Genomic DNA, 20,411 nt, shown 5'->3' on the forward strand with positions numbered 1-20,411 from the left:
TTGAAAGAGTACTGTTGTTATTGAGAGCATCTGGACTGTATAGAAGACTGAACCCTGTTAAGGCCTCTACATAAACTCTTTTAAGATTCTGGTGGGCAAATGCAGAGATCTTGCAGCCATCCAAGACAAGCCTTGTAATTTCCCTTGCTTATTAAAATGTGGAATATAAAAAAAGATAACAAAATTTTATTTACAAATCAGAAATAGACACACAGACAGAAAACAAACTATGGTTACCAAAGGGGAAGGTGGGGGAGGGATAAATTAGGAGTTTGGGACTAACAGATACACACTACTATATATAAAATAGATAAACAACAAGGACATAGTGTATAGCACAGGGAACTGTATTCAATGTCTTGTAATAAGCTATAATGGAAAAGAATTTGAAAATATATGTATATATGTGTATATGTATAACTGAATTGCTTTGTTGTACACCTGAAACTAACACTGTAAATCAACTACACTTCAATAAAAAAATACAATTAAAAAAACCTACCATCTACCAATCAAAAGTGGCCCACCTTTCTCCAGCCTCTCCTTGCCTTCCACCTAACATGCACCAGTTTTGAATTTCACCCAGGAAAATCCCAGGGTTGGGAACCCCACCTGGTCAGAACTATAGATGGCTCCCTTCACTTCCTCCACCCTGATGATGTAAACACAGTATAAAAAGAAGCATCTTAAGTTGAGGATTGTAAACAGCATTGCAGCTTTGGCCCCAGTCATGGCCTTCATATTAGATTGCTTATACATCTTTAGTCTTGCTTCAGTAATCTTTGTCAGTGAAACATTCTCTATGAAAAACGCTGCATTCAAGGACTGTTTTGTTAATTCGTAACATTTGGGGCCGTCCCAGGTTGAAAACCCTTCACTCAGTCACGTATCAGAAGCAGTAACTGAAAAGTTTCCCCGAGCCTTTGCCAATACAGAGCTCCGCCGAGCGCGTGGGGCGAACTGCGCAGCCGCACGGGGCGGCCGGGCTGTGAGACTCTGAGGAGCGGCTCCGGGGCGCGCGGCGGGCGGCGTCTCGAGAGGCTCCGCTCCCGACCCTGCTCTCTCGCTGGAGCCCAACCTCGAGCCACTTGTGGCTTCTTTCGGACCAGAACCTTCTCTGGAGAGTGTGAATGACCTCGGATGACAATTCCTCAAATTTCCACTCGGTATTCTCCACTGAAAGTGCCTGTCAGGATTTGGAGGTAAGCCATGCGCGTGTATGCACAATTTCAGCCAGTATTTTGGTTGCATACTTTTCTTTAAGGAAAGCCTCTGCTGTGAACGTTAATTCTGGCATATTTGGAGCTGTTTGAAGTAAGAGATGTGCCAAGACAGTGTTGACTCCTAGTCAAGGCATGGATTGTGCTGATTGTGTTGCTTTTCAACCGAGGGGCCATGACGGGCTTCTGGTGTTCCGTACGGGCTTGTGAGCGCTGCTGATTGAGAACAATGAGATGATGGTTTACACCTGGTGTAAGCGAGGCCCTCGGCGGTTGAGCCGGTGGGGCAGGTTGCTTCACAGGAATGTGCCTACGTTAGTCCCCTGGTCTTCAGGTGTTCTGGGCCTACCTTGGTGGTTTCTGATTTAAGGAAGTAGATCCACTGCTGTCCTACCGACGGAGGACAATCAGAGGTCGCGCCTGCCTTGTCCTGTTGTGTGCTGTGAGCCTTTGAGATGCATTTCCTTACTTTAGTGCCACTGCCGTTTTGTATTCTTTTCTGGCTATAACTTGTAGATTCCTAAGTATTATAATTGTCAGTCCTGTGAGAGTGCTTTAGCAATTGAAACTTGCCTGACTGCCACCCTTAGTGAAGCCTCCAACAAGAAAAACAAAGGATAAAACAAATAAATCAAAAAGGTCAGAAGAAACTGGGGGAATGCAAGAAAGAGAAAAAAATAAACCTCCAACTCATATCCTCAAGAAGAAAAGAAAAGATGTTTTTGTTTATTGCATCCAAAACAAAAGGCCTAGACATTATTTGAAAAAAAAAATGTAGAAAGCTTGAAAAAGATAGAGGAAATCTAAAAAACAGGAACAAAAGGTAAAGAAGTGGAAAATAGTGAAGAAATGATCTATATGTTTAAATATCTTCTAACAGAAGTTCTAGAATATCAGAGAAAATGGGGTGGGGAAAGTTAACAAAGAAATAATTCATGGGAGTCCCTTGAAGGGAAAATACATGACTCCATAGTGAAAAGTCATTCACTAAGCCCAATGAATTAAAATGGCCCTAACCAAAGTATACATACCATTATCATGCAATTTTATAATGCCACAAATAGGGAGAAAATGTTTCAGAAGGAAAAAAGAAAACACACCAAGATACAGGATTGTATGATTATAGAATTCCAGAAATAGAAAAATCTAAAATATTTCTGAAGGAGAATGTTTTAAAAAGTTAATTACAAAGAATGATTTAAAAATTAGAAAATTACAAACATTTAAAAACACATCTATATTTACAAGTTACAGGCATAAGCATTTACCTCTAAAAATGCATCAAGATTTTGTTTTTCATGATATGGAAGGTGTATAATTGTTTTTGTGTGTGTATAGAATGCTTCATGAATTGACATGTCATCCTTGTGCAGGGAAGACACTAATCTTCTCTGTATCATTCCAATTTTAGTATATGTGCTGCCAAAGCAAGTACTAATTTAGGAGTTTGATTATTTTTTAGTTATTAGTGTTTGTATTAATCAATCAAAAATTATTTTAAGTGTTGCAGATAGTGATCATGTATTTCTTCAATAGGAGAGACAACAAATCTTTCTAAATCACTACCCTGTGCTGGACCTAAGGACACTAGAAAGTAAAATGTTGGTGTATTGACGTTTATTAAAGTGTTAGATCTTTAGAAAATATTAAAACATCTTAATTTCTTAAAAAGGTAGATTGTGGATGAAAATGTATAATTTTGATCACTGAAGCACTTGACAGGCTGGATATCATCCCTGATAATCATAGATTTCTATGTAACAGTGAAATATAACCACCGAAGAAGAGCAATCACAGGAAGCAGAACTTGAAAAAAAGGTATTTATCATTGTATCATTTGATTCATTCCTATGTTATGCAGTCTGGGTACCAGTAGACCAGAAAATTTAGCCTCTTCATTTCAAAAAAATATTTCTAAAGGCACTACCAGTATTCTGGTTTTTTATTCCTTCTTGAAGAAAGTCCTTTCTTTCCTGTCCCCCTCTTTTATACTGAATGATACGCACCTTGATAGCAGGGACTAGAGAGGAGAAATGTTTTCCTGCCGTTACAATAAAGAGACTTTCATAAACAATGTGTTTCTATGGCTGTAGCGCTTGTGCATGCACCAGTGTATGTATATTAACCCCATAGGGGTTTAACACTTAACTGTACTGTAGGAGATTACTTAGCACAGGGTTTCTATTTATAACCTCATGGAAGTGATTTCTGAAGTAGGAATAATCTCTGTTGTGTTATTTACTGCATGCAATGCAGCTCAGTAAATAAATGTAGATACAGTTTGTTGTATAAAGGGGAATCTCTGTACAGAGCAAAGATGACTGCACTTGCATGCTCAGCACTAATCCCTCATGCTTTTTGTATTCGTGCCAAAGTACTTTTGGTAATATTAATTGAGAGGAGCCACATGGTATTTTAAATAGAGTCATGGGAATTTGTCCCATTATACAGCTGAGTAACTATACAAAACATCCATCAGTACTGACCACAACATTGAATATTGCATTGTGGCATCAACCCAAGACATTACATTTATCTAATCATTGACTTCACATTTATCTCAATCTATTTCAATACAAGAAATGAAATGCTTGCTGCAAAATTACATTTCCAGCAATTTCTGATAAAGGAAGGAGATGAACTCTGAATGGAGTGGTTGTTTTCTAAATGGATTTTTAAGACATGGTATATTGGGTCTTGAGTTCATTGATTTGTATTGGACCAAAGGCACAGGTTGAAAGGGGACATTTCTCCAGTAGAAGGGAGAGTTGGAAGGAGATTGCTTGTTCCCTGAACTGGAGGCCTCAAGCCAAATTTAAAAACCCGCTCACAGAGCAAATTTCTTTTGATTCTTTAAAATAAAATCTCAAAACCCTATAAGTACAGTGACATCTTATATCTTTTAAGACATTTTAAAGAGAAAAATACATTACTTGGGTAGGTAATTCAGAGGATTGGAAATGGGATATAGGACCTTTTGCCCTTGGGTTGCCATTTGATGAATACTACCCAGGTTTAAAGTGCCCATAATTCTTTTCTTTGTGTTGCACTACAGTAGTTTAAGGAATAGTCATAAGATTTTCATCAGGATAGGACCCCTTGGATTCCTAGATGGGAGGATATTCATAGATTATTTAATTTGATTTCTGAACTTGGAAAAAAAAAAAAAGCTGTGCTATTTGTTTGTGTGTGTATATTTACTCTTAACAAACCAGAATAAAAGGGAGAGTTTTCTCCAGCTTAGCATTTAAATTTTATTACTGAAACATGCAAGCATAAAGCTTTTAATTGTTTTATCCCCAGCTAAAATAACTACAGATACTCTTCCCATTCACTAAATCAAATTCATTTTTTAATGCCGCTAAACTATTTGCTTCAGTATTATCCTGTAGAAATAAATTGCATTAATTTTAAAAAGTTTAATTGTTGCCTCTCAATACCACTAAGTGTTTTTCTCATCCTTTTAGCAGATAAAAGGTAAATAAGAAGGTAAATGAGAGGATGCACAACATTTTCTCTTCCCTTTTCATAATTTTGACAGTTATATTTCTCCACCATTAAAATCAAAGAGTTTGCTGGGTTTTGTTTGTGGTTAAGTGCTTCCCTTTGGAATTTAATTTATAAACACCTATCAATGTAAAACATCCATACAAATGAGTGGCATGGAAATTCCAGGCTGTTTCAAAGAGAACCTGAGAGATTCTTGTGTAGTCAATAACCAGTCTTATCCCTATCTTGCTTTCAAACCGTTGTATTGAGGGAATGGTTATGTCCCAAGAATCTCTTGTCAAGGGATCTTGTTTGTAAGAGCATCTGATGGGACTGTTCAGTGGTCCTGTGGATGCCTTCTATTTAAAGAATCAGGTCATGCACTACTCTGGCACAGAGAATTGTTTATTTTTCTAGAGGAGGAATGTTAGAAAAGAAGTGCTAGCAAAAAGCAAAAACAAAAATCTTGCAATGCTCTCCTTGTAAATAAATCCAGGGTTTATTCATTTGATTTTGAATTCAAGATGCCATGGTTGAAAAAGTATTTTTTATTTATTTTTACCCATTTCTATCTCCAAATTATAGAAAAAATAGCTGGCTTTTAAATGGAAAATAAATTGTTATAAGCCATTTCAGACTTATAAATAGTCCAGTCAAAGACCTACAATACAAATGGATGGCATGCAGATTCCAAGCTATTTCAAAGAGAACCTAAGAGGTGTTATTTTAATGATTTATAATGGAAACTAGTGTGATGATATATTTAAAATGCATCTAAACCTCTCACTTCTTTAGTCTCCAATATTCAGATCTTCTTTCCCTCCTTATCTTTTTTATTCTCTTCTCTCTCTCCTTCTCTCTTTCATGCTCTAAAAGGAAATCAGCACGTTATGCTTCTGACTTTTCCATTATTACTTCAGTTTCGGGATGACATTGGATGACATATAACCTACTGATTGTAAAAATAGAATTTAAACATGTAGAGTTACAAGCAGATTGATGTCAATAATTATATTCCTGAAGAGCCTAAGCTCATTACAGATTTAGAATACGGAACACGTTTTGGTTGATGATGTTAAATTTCATATTTAATGGTGGAGTCATAAGTGAAACTGGTAAAATTTATAAAAATCATACTCTAATTGAATGTGGTGATTTCAGTGTGTAATTTATAATTTTACATTCTTTCATCAAATCTGCATCCCAAAAGACATTCTCTATCTTTGGAAAAACAGATTATTAATGGATATGAAATTGGATTATCAGAGACTACATTGTACAATATGAAACTATCATAAATGATAACAATATACTATATGCACTATGTTTCAGTTTTGACTGAGTTTACATAGGATATATAAAATGTTTATTAGTGCTACTTACAAATAAATGTGTGGAAATACTTCTTTTTAGCATGTTCCTTATGTGGAGACATTTTTGTGATAGTTTTTGTTTTGGAATTTTGTTTTCATTTAAATGAGTTTAGCTCTTAGCTATTGTCACTCTACCTTAAATATCCATGATATTGACTCAAATTCACATTTTACATTGTGCAAAAAAAAAAAAAAAATCAATGGCAATATACACCCACCCCTCTGCCTTAAGATTAGGGTAAGTGCCTTTGTAACTTACATCATCATGATCAACTCTGGCTCAAAGCTTTTTGTTCAGAACATTAATTTCATGGATCAACTCAGTATCCTCTCCAAGCTTCCCATTTCACACTCGCTTAGATGTAGAATGTCCACTCATGAAACTACGCACACACAGTCTCATGAGATATTTGTATGTGCTGCATAATTTACTGAACAATTTAGAAAATGGCAACAATCTGATAGTTAAAAAAATTTATGGGGACCCAGTGATAGGCAGCCTCCTTGATTTCGTGGGCTTTACTGCTAGGAGTTCGATGAGATTTCCACAATAAATATCAGAGAAAAATTTCATGGAACTTCCTGCAGAGGGAGGGGAAAAGGAACCATTTTGAAGTAAGTCAGAGGACTCAGCTCTTCTCAACAAGGGCTGCCCTCCGGAATCTAGTCAACCAGAGTTTAACCTGCTGGAAATCAGAGACTAATTTATTTGGGAAAGGAAAATACCCAACTCCAGCTCATTCTAGCCGTTTTCTTCCAACTAAGGTGGGAAGAAAAAAATTAAGAAACACTTGGGAAGTTCATAGTCCAGAGGGATAGGCTCACTAAAAGACTGAGATCTAATTATACGACTATAGAACTCTTCCCCTTGGGACCAATTCAGATGTCTGCCTATGACAAACATTTCCTTAGTTTTATTTTTTTTTATTTTGTATTTTAAAATATTTCCAGCTTTATTAGGATATAATTGACATATAACATTGTGCAAGTTTAAAATATACAATGTTATGACTTGATGTATGTGTGTGAGAAATAATTACTGCAGTAAGGTTAGTTAATACATCTAATACCTCACATAGTTAAAATTTCTTTTCTTGTGATGAGAACTTTTAAGATGTACTCTTAGCAGCTTTCAAATGTACAGTACAGTATCATTAGCTAATCATGCTGTATATTATATCCACAGAACTCATTCATCTTATAACTGGAAATTTGTACCCTTTGACCACCTTCAGCCATCATCCACATACACACCCATCCCTGGCAATCACCAATTTGCTCTCTGTTTCTATAAATTCAGGATTTTTTAGATTCCATGTATAAGTGAGATCATATAGTAATTGTCTTTCTCTGATTTATTTCACTTAGCATGATGCCTTCAAAGTCATCCATGTGGTTGCAAATGGAAGAATTTTCTTCTTTTTGTGGTTAAATAATATTTTACTGTATATATACCATATATTTTTTAATCCATTCATCCATCCAATACTTAACGTTGTTTCCATATCTTGGCTATTGTGAATAATGCTTCAGTGAACATGGGAGTGCAGATATCTTTGTGATAATGGTTTTGTTTCTTTTGGGTGTATACCCAAAGTGGAATTGCTGGATCATATGGTTGTCCTATATTTAATTTTTTGAGAATTCTCCATACTGTTTTCCTTAATGACTGCATCAATTTACATTGCCACCAACAATGAAGAAGGGTTTCCTTTTCTCAGTATTCTCACCAGCACTAGTTATCTCTTGACTTTTTTGATAATAGCTGTTGTGACAGATGAGAGGTGATAGAGATCTCACTGTGGTTTTGATTTGCATTTCCTTGATGATTAATGATGTTGAGTGTCTTCTCATGTACCTGTTGGCCATCTGTATGTCTTTTTTGGAAAAATGTCTATTCACATCTTTCGCCCATTTTTTAATTGGGTTATTTTTTGTTTGTTTTGTTTTGCTATTGAGTTGTATGAGTTATTCTTACATATTTTGGAGATTAACACCTTATTGGCCTATCTCAACTAGGCCATCATTGTGAACAGTTTTTGAAAGTTCAACTTTAAAATGTGGTATGATTGGACAATAGGTCACATAAAAACACACAAACAAAAAAGCAAGAAACTATCATCCAAGAATTTTATCTCCATTAATTTTCTCTATTCTGAATAGTCTTAAATGCCAGCACTCCAGCTTTTATTGGCTTCCCTCTCTTTCCAGATACTCCTGAAAATTGCATTGATAAAGCTTCTAAAATAGTTTCTACTATAACTATTTTTTATTAAAAAACAGTACAAAGCCAAGCATTTACTAGGGTCTTACCAAGAACCAGGAACGTTATATACATTATCTTGCTTACTTCATTACACTAATCTGCAATACAAAGAAATTGTGTAAGGTGAGGATTTTAATTAAGAAAAAATAGCTAAGAGTCAAGATTGGAACAGATGACTTTGAAACAACTTTTGTATACTAGAAAGTTACTCTCTTTTCTAGTCCAAAATCCTTTAGATATGGCATTAAAGGTAAATGCAGAGAATAATTACAATAAAGTAACTCTGTAAAGCCCCATTCGTATGAATAGCTCACAGCACTTTTTACTGCATTACCTCATTAATCTCTTTGGTATCCTACTGAGTGAGGGTGGCAGGAATTTTATTTCTCTTTTATGGATTTTTCTAAAGTGAAACAAGAACTTTAACTTTTAGGTTTTTCCTCTATAACATATCCATGACTGCTTGAAAAAGTGGTATGCTTAGATCCTCCATTCCAAAATGTTTCATTAATTTATTAAATCATACTTTTAGCTAATAGCTATTGAGTGCAAATGTACATTATATAATTATTAAAATGAAAGCTCTGAAAGAAACCTATAATCTAACTGAGAAAGGCCTTAAATATTAGGCTAAGCATTTTTAATGGATACAAGAAGTTGTAGGGGCCCTAGAAGGGCTTGAATTGGGGGTGGCATAATAAATACTGCACCTTTGCATTATGAATGTTCATTTTTATCAAGTAAATAGAAAAGGAACCTCTGAGCTTGGTGAGAAAGCACGACCTGGAACTTTGTCTTAATAATCTCTATCGAAGATTTATATCAAGGCAAGGATTAAGGAGATTTGGTCTGAGTCATTTTAATTCAGGACATCTTTAGCAAGCCCCTTTCATGGCCAGAGTGCTAACTACAGAAGTGAGAATGTCTCTGCTCCTAGAAATTAATCAGTCTCATAGGGAGGATGAAACAAGTACCCAAACATCTGTAGTATGTGGCAGAATATAAACATCATCTTAGAGGTGAAAGAAGGTGCTACTGAGGTTTAAATGAGAAAGAAAACTCAGTCTATTGACTACAAATCAAGAAAGATTTCAGAAAGATTGTGCCTCTCCCAGTACAACAGATACACCTGTGGATGAAGCCATTTGTCTGAATTTTACCCACAGCAATTTGAATAAACAATTTCAGCAAGGTCATGTGACGTGGATATGAAAGGGCATTCCCCAAAAGGAAAACAACATTTTTTTAAAAAGGCAAGAGTAAACATTTACTCTACAACAGTGACTAGTCATATAATATGCCTTGAGAGCAAATACATGGAGAGGATCTATCATCATCAGGACAAGATAATTTTGAAATGCTTTTCATACCAGGTTTGCTTTTCCTATGTATCCCAGATTTTCAGTTTCTTAATTGTTTTGCTCTAAATTCTCTGAGTTTTCCTCAATTCTTCTATCACCATTTCAGCACTCCTAATTTTCAAGGGTTATTTCTCTGTCATTTTAAAAATTTTTTCTTAGAACTCCATTCTTTTTTTTATGGATACAAAATATAAAATTGTTCTAAAGATACCAATTAGATATAGTTTTTTTTTTCCTTCTCTAGTGTTTGAAATGTTATTCTTTCATCTAGAATCGGGGGTTAGCTTTCTTATTCGTACTGAAATCTTTCTTCACATATTTGGTGATACTTGAATATCCATTCATTTCTAGTATTGAGTGGGACTTTCAGGCAGGTAGACTTCAGTTAAGAAAGTGCTGGCAGAAATTTAGCTATGTAGGTACCCCCAAATCCATAATATCAAAAAATGCATGGAGACTCTGTTACTGTATGGTACAGATATCCCCTTATTCTGTTTATTCTAAGACTATTAGCCAAAGCTCTTTAGAGATGACTTATTTTTGGATACATATTTTTTTTTCCTGTAATTAAACTAGAAAGGTGGGTCAATGCTGGTGGACCATTGCACCTACATGCACTCAGTACCTCCGGTTCCCATCCCCACTTCTCATACCTACCTCTGCTGTCAGTGTGTTCCTGGAGTCCAGCATTCCTTGGTGTTCTTCCAGGCCATTCAGCTGTATCCTCTGCTACTGTTAACATTTTTGAAACTTTTGTTTTTATTGTATCAATCTATTCACCTTTTTCTATTTTTCATCTTCCAGTGAAGTTTTAGGATTTCTTACCCACTCATACCCTACATGACATACTTTTTATTGATTGAAGTCTATACTTTTCTATTTTACTTTTTTTAATTTTAGTGCATTCTTAAGTGGGAGACATTATATATGCTTGATTTGCCTTCTTAACTCATGAGTTGATATCATTGGTTTTTCTTTTTTAATCAGGGAATGATTATGATCTGAACTGTGTTTTAGAAAAATAACATAATAGTGTGTAATATGAATTGGAGTGGTATGGGAAGTAAAGTTTTTGAGGTTGTCTAGTCAATTTTAGAAAGAGATACAATAAGGATGGGAGCAGTGGAGATGGGAAGGTAGAGCTTTTTAGAGTTGAATTCGTGGAATCTATCAACTTTGCTAATGAGCTTTGAACCAAGTTTTGCTGCTTTGTAAGTTCAGGAAGTTAAAGAAAATTTAATGTATCTAATACCATGTGAGACAAAATAGAAAAAAAAAAGCCACATGGTTAAAAATCTGATTTAAAAAATATTTTATTGTGAAAAAAAATGTATACAGAAAACTGTATGAACCTTTAGTAAAGTTCAACAAATTGTTACAAAGTGACCACTTATTCCAATTACTTTGAAAACATGACATAAATGTAAAACTTATAATGTAAAACACATGTTATTAACCTTATGAATGCTGTTAGCAAGAAATGTGGATGGGACTTATCTTGGCTCCACTGTTTCTGACGAGCTAAGAGACTTGACAGCTCATTCACTCTTGAGTTTGGTGATGAATATTGGTAGTTGGCTGGAGGTGTCAGTTCCTCTCCAATGAGGCCTCTTTACGTTGTCTCTTCGTGAGGTCTCTTCATGGGCTAATTTGAACATTCTCACACCATAGTCATTGGGTTCCAAAAGCAAGAGTCCTGACAGAGAGCAGGAAAGGAATGGGCATAGCTAGGTTTCATTAGTTATTTACAAAATCAGTGGCAGGATGGGATGACTGTCAGGCTGTAATTTTCTGACTTGTGCTGTACAGTGCAAAACTCAAATTTTATGCATGGTGAGAGAGAAATAGTATATGGGATGTAAGCAGAAGGCTAACTTCTTTCCACATACTACTTAAAATCTGAATTTTAACTTCAAACTCACTACTGCTTTTCTACACTTCCTGAACACCTCTGGGATTCTGCAAGAAAATTTGTTTACTTCAACTTCAGTTTATGGCCATGTAGAAATGTCTTAAGAATTCTGAGAAGTTGTTTTTCTGAAAAGTCAGTATTTCTCGCTCACCTGTTTTCAGTCTTTGCAAAAGGCAAATGATTAAAAAAAAGACTGTTTTTATTGACTCTTTATTTTATCTCTTGCCTTTATACCCTTTTGAGTTTGCATCTTATACCTGTGCTGAATTTTATTCGTATGATCAGGACGAAGTAGAACTAAAGGCAGGTCTTTAGCCACTAGCCTTCTGCCAGAAATTAATCTTTTCTTTTGAATCCAGATTTCTACTGGTTAACTTCCCCAACTTTTGCAACTTTTAATTTTAGCATGGTAATACATATTTAATGACAATCTAATCTCTTTCCAAATCACTTTTTTTTTCAGTGAAATTATATTGAATGCCTGGTGAGCATGATATTCTGCAACTATTTATTTGTTGTAACTGATTCATGAATGTTGATGTTGCCTCTTATCCAGAAGTTTGTCTTGACCTTTTCTTTTTTTAGAATAGGATAAATATAGCAAACATGAATAATAACTAGAGATTGAGGCCTGTGTGGCTTTTTTTCTACCTAGTTAAAAAAGATAAATTATTATAGTTACACTAGATTTTGCAAAGGCATGTGTTAATAATCAAACCAATTGATTTAATTTGATTACTACTGTAATAAACAAATGCAATGTTCCAATTTAATTTTTTGGTATCATTTATACCATATTTTTTTTCTTAATTTTTAAAATCAAATATTTCGTATCACTCAAGCCTTGATTGTCATCTGGCTATAACCTAAGTTGTATAGTGAAGGTTGTATATTAACAATTTATTAATTCTGTTATAATAATCAATGAGCTGTTTAACTTTTTAATATATTTGTATCTTATCATTTTGCAAATAGGCTTCTTACTTCCAAACAATATTAAAGAGAAACTAAGCTCGGAGCCCCTAATTTTTTTTACTTCCCTCTAATAAAAACAGTGGGATAAAATTTCAGAATATGAACCACTACCAGAGAAGTTTATATACATCTTGAGGTTTTTTTTTTCCACTTTAGAACAAGATAAATTGTATAAATTAAGTTTAATCCAGTCTATTTCCCATCTTTAATGGTGTGAACTAGGGTGGAATAATGTGTCTAGTTTTATTCTATTTTATTCAGCTATATGGTGGGGGGGCAGCATACTTATATTAAGGTATGTTTGTGGTCTAAAAGGAACTTTTCCATCTCAGCAAGATATGGGGACTGATAAGTCTGTCAGCTGGTCACCCATAAACCACTGTGCAGTGACAAGTTTTCTCTCAGTGAGATACTCTATAGCGTTCTGCATAGAAGCCAGTCTACTGTAGGTAGACCTGAGAAATGGTGAGCTCAATCATAACACCAATTGCTCTATAGTAAGAATCTGAATAGATCACCTAAGACTAAAATCACTGAATTTTTATCTTGGTAGCACACACATACATTGACAGGTGATTTGCTGGCCTGCAGTATATACTAGACATGATTTTATATTCTTCTTATGAAGAGCCTAGGGCCCAGTAAATCTGTATATTTATACACATTTCTAAGAAATGTGTTCATTTTTTTTTCTGTAAAGCTAAGCCTGGGGTACAGGCAGAAGATAATAGTATACCATACAATATTACTCCCAACTAAATAAGTAATTGTAGGAGAAAAATACTGAGGTAATTGGTTCACTAAGTTTCAGAAGTTTTACCACTATGTATCCTAACAAGCAGAAACAGCTGACCTTATACAATGGTGGATCGGCCTACTAAAGACTTTATTAATATGCTTACTGAGGGTGAAGGGATGTTCTACAAATTTCAGTATAGGCTTTGAACCAATAAAGCATAGCAGCCAATAGATAGTTTTCTTTCTCCTATAACTGGAAAATGAGTCCAAGAACCAAGGGTACATGTGGAAGTGGCTCTCGATTGATTCTAATAATCATCAATGTTGCTTTCCATCTCCACAGGATTAAATACTGTTGGTCTAAAAATTTTAGTTTTCAAAGAATAATATTTCCACTAATATAAGCAATGTTTTCACAAAACTTCATGCTGAGATGACCACTGGATTGCTTATGACATTGAACAATGCAGAGGTACAATGTACTTCAATACTCCTATCTGTGATTAACCTTACTTTAGTTTATTTTAAAGTATTTCTTCATTTAGCATTCCTGATCTATTCTTTGCCATTTCCACTCTTCACTCTGTTCTGGGATGCTGATGGTATAAAGCCATTCCAATCTTTGATTTCTAGTTGGTTTCAGCCAATAGAGGAGTCCTAACAAAAGGTCTGGATGAGGGAGAGAGTGAGGTCAGGGTATCTGTGTTCCAGAACTCTCCCTTTAAGAATGCCTCATGCTAACTATTCCCCTGAAGGTCACTTCTTTTTGGAGATATGTGATCTAACAGATCTTTTTCAGTTTTATATTCACTCCTTTTCTTTGTCCTTTTGGCATGCTCATGGCAATATCTCAATTGGTACCAAACCACAGGTTAATGCACTCTTTTATTTGGAGTTGTCAAGCAAGTGTAAGCATGTCTTCATTTGTTTAAGAGTATCTTGTTTAAGGGTGGTTACATCAGAGTATTGAAGAATGCTGATATTGTCATTGTTGATTGGAATGGAATGGTATTTGGGATGTAAAAGTGAATAGAAGGAGCTGTAGGGATGCTTATAGCCAGTGTGGTGGAATGCGCCCGATTGTCTCCTGGCAGCTTGGCAGGAAAGCCCCTCTTCTTCGCTTTCTGCATTATCACAAGAAATGAAAGATTGGGAACTATGTTCTCAGACTCCTTGCTAGCAAAAATCTAGGTTAGAGTCTGCAAGATAATTGTTTGAGATTTGGAAGGCAGAAAAGAAGCAAAAACTGTATTAAAGTAACTTCCAGCAGTGGCAGACATGCTCCTGAGCTTGAAAATTACCTGCTTTAGTTCTGCAGGTAGCTCTGACCTAACTGGCGGTTTTCCTGTGATTCCTAAAACTATCCAATTTCATCAAAACTAACTGGATTAGTCTTCCTGATCTTCATTTTCTGGTCCTTCCAGAGTTTGAGGGAGCACCTAACTCTCCCAATTAAATTTTTCTATGTGGAAGACATAGAGTCATTTCTGTTTTCCTGAATATTCCTGATTAACAGAGCTGGAGCATATTTCCTTTTAATATGTGTGCATATGTATTTACACATATATATGCATTATATACAACTGTATTTATGTATGAGTATATATTTTATATATATGTATATATATGTGTGTATGTTTGTATATATATAAAACCAGAGTAAGGGCACTAAGGAAGGTGAATTTTTTATACTTTCTTTCTTTTTTTTTTTTTATACTTTCAATTAATCCATGGTGTGCTGTGAGTAGAGAAATAAATTCTAATGCCATATTAGAAGAATGCCTAGGTTCTGTGGCTGACAAGATGATAAGGCCAGTTAGAACATTCCGGTTTAGAAATATCAGAGAGGGTTTACTCCAGGTGTGTTTAAGCTAAGTCTTACTGTATGGCTAAGAATTAATCAATTGAACAAGAAACCTAAAGAGCACCTCAGTGGAGGAACACCATGAAGTAAGAGGAGCCTAATGTGGGAGAACTACATCCATTTTCATATTGCAGGATGGTTTTAGAGCGGTGAGAGTTGATGCTGGGCCTAGGTCAGGTAGAGATGTGCTGCTACTTTAATGCTCTTGGACTTCGTCCCATATGCAGTGTGAAACTGAAATTGGAATTTTTCCAGCTAGAAATGGAATAGATGGATTCAAGGCTCATGAATTAAGCATCATCACAGGTTTGTATTATAAGAATGTCAGCAAATTGTATCTTGCTATTGTTATGTTTATTTTATTTAAAAAAAATCACTACTTACAGGACATGTTGATTGTCCCTTAAAATATTACAGATGAATTTATACAGGAGTAAAGGGCTGCTTCCCTAACTATACTATAAATTAGGAACTGACTGCAGTCATGAAATACGATGGCAGCACTTAGACTTTTCATTGGCTAATTAAATTTAAGTTCTATTTTTGAACTTTTGCTCTAGGTGGCCATTCATCACAATTATAGCAAAACATTTGGAAGGGAAACAGTTCGAACTTGAAAGCTCTCACAGGGGACTAAGTTACACTTTTAGACATTTAATCTAATTTGGTATTACATGAAGTCATTCGAAATCTCTTAATCATTTAAATATTTATAAATTACAAACTGACATTATTCTTTGGGTTTTCTTTTTTTCACTCTTGCAGACAAAAACAGTCTATTTTCTGCAAAATATCTAAGAGATAAAGTGAAATCTCTGTAAAGCTTTAAATTTTTTTGGAAATTTTGTATATGAGTGGGTGGAAACACATCATTGATTTTTTTCTATTTTTTTTTTTTTAAGTTGAATAAGCACATAGGTTTAAAGGAAGAATATTTAAAATGCTGACATCAAACTTGAAAAATGAATTATTGAAACATAATATATAAAACTTATTGAAAAATCACAGGCTGTTATCTGGTTATTTGAAATGTGATCTATGAATATTTCATAAAGAGTCCTTAGTTTAATTACTTAGCCATATTCATAAAATTTCATTCCCAAAAAATATATATACAGTTCAGTATTTATACAAATTCATACTGATCCATTTTATTTTTCACTGGAGAGGTTTTATGTTAAATTTTACTTAGTTTTTTGTAATAACCACTTGTAACTCATTAAATCTATTTACTTGGATAGGGGGTTTAGGGTGTTAGCAGAAAGCATATGGGAGGCATTTGACACCTAGTATCATGTATGAGAGGTTGTTAATTAAGTCATGTCAAAAATACAAACATAATTGTCCAAGAATCTGGTGTTATGTTCTCCTTGGAATCAATGCGTGCATTAACCTACTAGAAAAATAATTGCATTTAGTAGATGTAGAGATTGAAGCAAAAATAATCCACATGAGAATATTTTCAGAATAAGCATTATAATTCTTCTGTTTGACAACAGACAGATTAGGCGAAACATTTGGCCATCATCCTGCTAATATTTCTCACTCTAATTTATAGCTCTGTCTAGGTCAGTGAGTTGAATGGGTAGATGTCAGTCTGTCTAGTAAAACAGTCTGCATTAAGAACACTGTTACATTTAGACTACTATTTTCAAAATCAAATTTTCTAAACTCTTTCTTGGCAAGCCCTTATTTTTCTTGGAAGCAAGCAAAAGTGGTTACATATTAGCATGAGAGTGAAAGTGGAATTCAGAAATGGAGGTCTGCGCAGAGAACAATCAATAGAAATGAAGTAACTGAATGAAAATCTAGGGTCTAAGCTGTCAATTCATCAGTAGATTTCCCTTGGTAATCATGGAATTTAAAGTTTTGACCTTCAGTGGAAATAGATGTTCTTACAAATTGCTCCAAATTGAGAGTTAAAATCTTAAGGTCCTATTAGAGAAAAGTTGATTATACTGCCTCTATATATATTAAAACACACACACATATATAAACTAACACTGTCTTAAATAACCTAGTTACATGAACAACTAACTTGGATATAATGTTATGTAATTTTGTTTTAGCAATAAAATAAGGGGCCAAAATAGATATAAGGAAAAACACAAATCAAACTTTAGATTTGTTTTTTTATATAGAATAATAATATAACTTCCTTTGCCTTCTAATCCCAGTACAATATCATCTTTAATTTTACAAGGAAAATATTTGATTTTCTACAGTTGAGTCAAACTGCTTCTTCAGTTTATTTGGATATGTCTTATTCTAGTTTATCTCATGTTACTTAGACAGCATCCTTAGAAGAGTTTATGCTGGGCCTCGGTCAGCATCAATAAATCTTGTTGAAAAACTTAATTTGGGGGAAACAGTCTTTTCCTTCTTCCTGAAAGCACTGTATTTACTCAAATATTTAAAATATCTAATGTGCCTCTAATTTGTGGGGTGAAATACAAGATTATATTTCTTCCACAGAAATGTTTCTCTAATCTGGCTGTAGTAGTCAGATATAATAGTTCTGAAATCTAAAGATCTTGAAAGAGCAGTTTAAAGAGGTGCAAACTGATTAATTAAATGTCCACATTTACTATGTTTTGTACATCTTTAACTCTTTTGTCAAAATCTTAGAAATATCACTATAAAAATCCATCTCTGATGGTATGCCTAGTAAATGGTCTATCTGATGTACGTACTAGTGCTCATGGCTCAGGTAGAAACACCAACTCATGATGCCCTCTTTCTGGATTCCCCAGCCCAATTTATCAGGAAATGCATGTAGGTAAAATTGTGCCATGAAATTGAACACATTCAATCAATATTATTGTGTCCAATTGTATAAATATTTTATTATAATTTATAGTTACTTTCAGAAATTTTGAGAGCTAAGTGTGATCTAATGGTTCAAAGCACAAGTATAGTATTTTTTAAGACAAAGATAAGAACACTAAAGAGTTAGCGGAAAAATTTTTAGAAAGTAACATTTCTGAGAATATATATATTGTGATAGGCTTTCATAGGACACATATGACACATAATTATAAAGAAGATTCAAGCATAAATGTAGTTGTAAAGTCAATTTTTTAAGTTTGATGGCTCAAACTACAATACAGAATAATAATAAATACATCTGTTTCTATATATTTAACATAACCATAATTGTATTTAAAAACTAAAAATGGTAGATTCTGATACGAATTTCTAGTTTTCTGTCATTTTATATAAAATTATTTAAAACACTAGCACAAGAGTAGCATGGAAATGGCATTTCTTCAGTTTAGGTCATCTGTGTTCTGCTCAGCAACTTCTGAGTCCTGAGCTATTGTGTGCTCTTCATGAAGGCAAGGCCATACATATCTGGTTCGTTGTTGCGTCCCTAGGACTTAATAGGGAAACTAGAATACAGACTTCACTTAGGAAATATGGTTGAGTAAACAAGTTTTATAAAAAGTGGAACCCACTTCCAAAATTGAATTTGTTCAATCAGCCAGATTTACTAAGTGAGGTCTATATTCTCACTTGATCCATAATTATTCAAAGTTTATTAACTTACTTGGTTTTTATATCAGCTATTTCTAAGAAATTTTAGTTAATTTCTGCAAAATGCTTGCCACTGCATATTCACTCTATAAGTTATGATTGTCTTTTCTATTTTTTTGCAAAGAATTAAGGTAAATGAGTTTACATATTAATATTCTTTGGCCAGAGCTTGGCACATTTTTTAATTTTGCCTTTGACTAATTGCTTTTGATCTGAGCGTGCTGGGTCCTGTGTTTATGCACAGCGTTAAAGGAGTATAGAGTTGCTTTATTTTTGTTTGTGCTTTGGTAAAAAAAGAGTAAGTTCTTGAATAGAGTCTGAGCAGAAAATAGATGGACTATTCAGTAATAGCATAGATTCTGTAAACCTTCATTTTGCTCATTGAAGCCTATATTTTTGTTTTTGCTTTTGATTTTCAGTGTAAAAATGGTTGCTGCTGCTTTGTATTGAGCAACTAATGCATTAAATCACACCAGTGATGGGCATCTCATGTAGAATGAAGACTTACCTCCCCAGGAAGGGATTCTTAGACTAAATCAATTTTTCATGTCATGGCATCAGTGACCAGTTCATTCTCTAACAGCATTATAGTGCAGTGCTCAGGGTAGCAGTCCATATTACAACCATTTGGTTACTTTGAAAGACTCTTATCTGCTTCAGATAAATTAGTCTGGACTCTATTTGGAGGAAAAAACAGAGTTTATGGAATCTCATGCTCATTCCTATCTTGTCATTCTGTGATAAATCATGTTGGTTACAAAGCCAATTGTCCTCTGGGGGCAAATATAAAATTGCTTTACAAATAGATATGAGCCATGCATCTCTTGTTTCCAATAAATGCTTGCTTTTTAAACTCAGTCTCAATGTAGATGTTTTTGAGAGATGCAGAGCAACCTATATGTGCATGTTAGTTTTTAAAAAACTACCTCTCTTCTTTATTCCTTTGATAATATACTTAGACATTAAGTGGTGTAACTAGGGTATTAAAAAAAAACCTTTATGTTGTTTTTAAATGGAGACTTCAGTCTCAGCCAATCTATTTGAAATTGAACTCTGTTATTTTTTTTAACCTGTTTCTTTTATCTACCCTGTTTTCAAAGAAAATGAGACTCTTTCTCTGACAACCACTTTACCAAATTTAAACAACAACAACAACAACAACAACAACAACAAAACAAGAAACCTCAGGCTTTGATTCTCTTTACTTAAATAAGTATAACGATTAGTAACTTTAACTGATATGGCTCAGTTTTAAGGCATGGCTAAATGTTCTAAAATTACCATAATTAGAGTTGAAGATATACAATTCTATAAAAAGGAACTTTCCTTACCTATGCTGATATTCTAATATCTATGAAGGCAGTGCTTTGGTTTAGGAATGACAGAAATCTATATTTCTACCCTAGTTTCAAAACATTAGCTATGTAACTTATAATCCATTTTGTGGAGATTAAGATAAAATACTCCAAATTGCCTGGCATACTTTTATCATATTTTAGTTAAAAAGCTATAGTTATTATTATTGTTGCCGATTATTGAAGCCATTCTCTTCCAACATAGCCACAAAGATATCAACGAGAGAGTACGAAGATGCCACGTATTTTCTATTTTTACAATGGAGCAACTGTCACTAAGAGTAATGCCTATGAAATAAAGTACAATCAATGCTTTCAATA

At 34.3% G+C, this 20,411-nt stretch overlaps 1 long non-coding RNA gene and 1 other non-coding gene across 2 annotated transcripts in view; one reads left to right on the forward strand and one right to left on the reverse strand.

The window, feature by feature from the left end:
• LOC105094197 (uncharacterized) overlaps positions 1–20,411 on the forward strand; it is a 1,056,246-nt gene that overhangs the window by 460,952 nt on the left and 574,883 nt on the right. The gene's annotated exons all lie outside the window — the stretch shown is intronic.
• Positions 2,549–2,655, reverse strand: LOC116153792 (U6 spliceosomal RNA). The gene has a single exon (XR_004137671.1). It is a non-coding gene; the product is annotated as a U6 spliceosomal RNA (small nuclear RNA).

This window comes from Camelus dromedarius, chromosome 5 (genome assembly GCF_036321535.1).
Source record: "Camelus dromedarius isolate mCamDro1 chromosome 5, mCamDro1.pat, whole genome shotgun sequence".
In the NCBI taxonomy this organism is placed as follows: domain Eukaryota; kingdom Metazoa; phylum Chordata; class Mammalia; order Artiodactyla; family Camelidae; genus Camelus; species Camelus dromedarius.